This window comes from Oncorhynchus tshawytscha, linkage group LG03 (genome assembly GCF_018296145.1).
Source record: "Oncorhynchus tshawytscha isolate Ot180627B linkage group LG03, Otsh_v2.0, whole genome shotgun sequence".
Classification (NCBI taxonomy): Eukaryota; Metazoa; Chordata; class Actinopteri; order Salmoniformes; family Salmonidae; genus Oncorhynchus; species Oncorhynchus tshawytscha.
Genome location: NC_056431.1, coordinates 2,585,181 through 2,589,345, shown reverse-complemented (window position 1 = coordinate 2,589,345; position 4,165 = coordinate 2,585,181). Strand labels below are relative to the sequence as shown.

At 46.0% G+C, this 4,165-nt stretch overlaps 1 pseudogene; it reads left to right on the top strand.

The window, feature by feature from the left end:
• Positions 1-701: 701 nt before the first annotated feature.
• Positions 702-4,165, top strand: part of LOC121841155 — an 11,422-nt pseudogene continuing 7,958 nt past the window's right edge.

Sequence of the window (4,165 nt, the reverse complement as noted above, 5' to 3'; positions counted from 1 at the left end):
GCGGGTGTGTTAGGGTGCATAATGAGATTCTAAAGTAGAAGCTATGGTACAGTATACTGCTTACGTTCAAAGTGTCACTTCCTTACTGTAATTTGAAATTGTAATGTGTGGCTCTGCCAACCTTCCCCAGAGCAGTGTTCATTACTGCTGCATCAGTTTCTATCCCTCTCTTTTTCTCTTAACGTCCTTCACTAACTATGTTCCATGTGTTACATTTGAATCCCCCTCTCCCCACTCATCCTAGCCTCCACACTTCATTAATCCCCTCTCACGCAGACTGAAGAGGAGAAATAGGGGAAGGGGATATAGGGGGATATAGGGGGAAAGGCAGTGAGAAAGTCTTTCTGAGCAGAGAGCGAGGTTAGGGATTGGGTAGGGGTGGAGAGAGATGAGTAGTGTATATGGAAGGTATTGGGTATTGGGGTGATCCTGCCTCTCAGTCTCAACCTCTCTCCGTTTTGATCAGAACTGCTCATTCCTTTCCTCACTCTCTTCCCCTCTCCCTCTCCTTCCCCTCTCCCTCTGTTTCTGCCACTGCCTGGCTACCACTCTGCTGCCTCTTCCCCTCTTTTTACCTCTCTCCCTCTGTTGCTGCCAGCTTCTCTTCCTCTCTACCACACCAACCTCCCTCCCTGCCCCACTCTCCATGTTTCTCTCTCTCTCCCCCCTCTCCTCCCTCTCCCCCTCCTCCTCCTCATCCCCTCCCTCTGTCTGTTGCTGCCCGACTTGCTCCTGACTTGTCCTCCCTCCCTCTGTATTCCACGCTACCTTGCCTCTCTCCATCTCTGTTGTTCCCCATCTCTTTCTCTGCTCTCTATGTTCAGTGGTGCAACATGAGGCAGTCTGTGGCTATCTGTCTGTTTGGACTCTCAGCTCTGCTCCACGGTGAGTGACTTTCATTCCCTCTCTCTCTCTGTATGTGTGTGTATGTACTTGTTGTGTGTGTTTGTGTGTCTGTGTCTGCAGTTATGTGTCTGTCCGTGAATGTACAGTGTGTGTGTGTGTGTGTGTGTGTGTGTGTGTGTGTGTGTGTGTGTGTGTCTGTGTCTGCAGTTATGTGTCTGTCCGTGAATGTACAGTGTGTGTGTGTGTGTGTGTGTGTGTGTGTGTGTGTGTGTGTGTGTCTGTGTGTGTGTGTGTGTGTGTGTGTGTGTGTGTGTGTGTGTGTGTGTGTGTGTGTGTCTGCAGTTATGTGTCTGTCCGTGAATGTACAGTGTCTGTGTGAATGTACAGTGTGTGTGTGTGTGTGTGTGTGTGTGTGTGTGTGTGTGTGTGTGTGTGTGTGTGTGTGTGTGTGTGTTTGTGTGTGTGTTTGCTGCGTGTATGTGTGTGAGAGAGAGATCACTGTATGCATAGTGTCACTGCAGTGACAGTGAATTTACAAAACTTTCTATAGACAGGGACACACAGTTTGTATGTCTGGGTGCACGGCCATTGATATGTGAGATAACTCAACCGTACAGTTCCAGCTGTATTGCAGAGAGGGAAGAGAGGAGAGGGAAATGAACAGAGAGGGAGGAGAGAAGAGGAGCAGGAATAAAGAGAGACAAGGGAGAGGAATGATCACAGAGCTTACAGGTTAGGATGTTGTTCATCACAGTTGTAAAATCCAACCCTCCTGTCTGTTTTAATGCATTGTTGGTTGATGTGTTCCTCTGCACCAGCAGCAGTATCTTAGATGACTAACTGTATATTGATATGGGCATCTCCATGCCCCATGTAAAGCTCATGATGGGGAGCACATCAAAAGCTAATAGTCAATATTTTTGAGAAGTTAAGAACATACAGTGCCTTCAGAAAGTATTCAGACCCCTTGGCTATTTCCACATTTTGTTACGTTACAGGCTTATTAGAAAAATGGATTAAATAAATAAAAATCCTCAACAATCTGCACACAATACCCCATAATGACAAAGCAAAAACAGTTTTTCAAATGTATAAAACATTTCCATAAGTATTCAGACCCTTTGCTATGAGACTCAGGTGAGCTCAGGTGCATCCTGTTTCCATTGATCCTGTTTCCATCCTTGAGATGTTTCAACAACTTGATTGGAATCCACCTGTGGTAAATTCAATTAGTTGGAGCTGATTTGTAAAGGCACACACCTGTCTATATAAGGTCCCACAGTTGACAGTGCATGTCAGAGCAAAAACCAAGCCATGAGGTCAAAGTTATTGTCCATAGAGCTCTGAGACAGGATTGTGTTGAGGCACAGATCTGGGGAAGGGTACCAAAACATTTCTGCAGGTCCCCAAGAGCACAGTGGCCTCCATCATTCTTAAATGGAAGAAGTTTGGAATCACCAAGACTCTTCCTAGAGTTGGCCACTTGGCCCACTTGGCCAAACTGAGCATTTGGGGGAGAAGGGCCTTAGTCAGTGAGGTGACCAAGAATCCGATGGTCACTCTGACAAAGCTCCAAAGTCCCTATGTGGAGATGGGAGAACTTTCCAGAAGGACAACCATCTCTGCAGTACTCCACCAATCATTCCTTTACAGTAGAGTGGCCAGACTGAAGCCACTCCTCAGTAAAAGGTACATGACAGCCCACTTGGAGTTTGCCAAAAGGCACCTAAAGGACTCTCAGACCATGAGAAACAAGATTCTCTGGTCTGATGAAACCAAGATTGAATTGTTTGGCCTGAATGCCAAGAGTCATGTCTGGAAAAAACCTGGCACCATCCCTACGGTGAAGAATGGTGGTGGCAGCATCATGCTGTGGGGATGTTTTTCAGTGGCAGGGACTGAGAGACTAGTCAGAATGGAGGGAAAGATGAACAGAGCAAAGTACAGAGATATCCTTGATGAAAACCTACTCCAGAGTGCTCAGGACCTCAGATTGCAGCACAGAGCCAAGACAATGCAGGAGTGGCTACAGGACAAGTCTCTGAATGTCCTTGAGTGGCCCAGCCAGAAACCGGACTTGAACCCGATCGAACATCTCTGGAGAGACCTGAAAATATCTCTGCTGCGAAACTCCCCATCCAACCTGACAGCGCTTGAGAGGCTCTGCAGAGACTCCCCAAATAGAGGTGTGCCAAACTTGTACCATCATACCCAAGAAGAATAGAGGCTGTAATCGCTGCCAAAGGTGCTCCAACTAAGTGCTGAGTAAAGGGTCTGAAAGCTTATGTAAATGTTTTTGCTTTGTCATTATGGGGAGTTGTGTATAGATTGATGAGGGGGAAAAAGAATTTAATACATTTTAGAATAAGGCTGTAACATAACAAAATATGGAAAAAGTCAAGGGGTCTGAATACTTTCCGAATGCACTGTATACTGTACTGTATGTGGGCCTACAATAACCTTGTTAGACATTGCTACAGAATTGAATCAACTGCACAGATACATTAAGTCTGATACAGTTGTGAAACAGGAGTGAGTGAAGTCAGTCCACGATGGAGCTGCTAGAAGTGAGGTTCCTGGTCCTCCTGTCTGTCTGTCTGTCTGTCTGTCTGTCTGTCTGTCTGTCTGTCTGTCTGTCTGTCTGTCTGTCTGTCTGTCTGTCTGTCTGTCTGTCTGTCTGTCTGTCTGTCTGTCTGTCTGTCTGTCTGTCTGTCTGTCTGTCTGTGTCTGTCTGTCTGTCTGTCTGTCTGTCTGTCTGTCCTCCTGTCCGTCTGTCTGTCCGTCTGTCTGTCCTCCTGTCTGTCCTCCTGTCTGTGTGGAGTGTGTTAGTGTTTAATGTGTCTCTATTTGAAGGACTCGAGCAGACGTTTTAACGGCCACAGAAAAGACTCTTGTCTGTTACTGATCGAGTCACTTAACAATTAACTGGCCTGTCTGGATACTTTCTCCCTCTCTTCACTCTCTCCACTTAATTCTCCTATTTCTCCCTCTCTTTCTCCCTCTCTTCACTCTCTCTCTTCTTGATTCTCCTCATTCTTCTTCTCTCGCCTCATTTTTCTCCCTCTCTTCACTTTCTCCTCTTGATTCTCCTCTTTCAACCCTCTCTTCATGTCCCGCCCCCTGCCTCTTCCAGTCATCTATAAATCTCTGTACTCGTTTTCAAAGCAGCTTTGTTCAAAACAATTTGAAATTGTTCCATTCAGATGCTCTTCTTTTTTTGATGCATTTGTTCTCATCATGTTTTCATCTCTCACTCGCTTCTGTATTCATCTTTTCTTCTCCTACAGCTCCTCTCTTCCCCCTGTTTTACATATTCTTC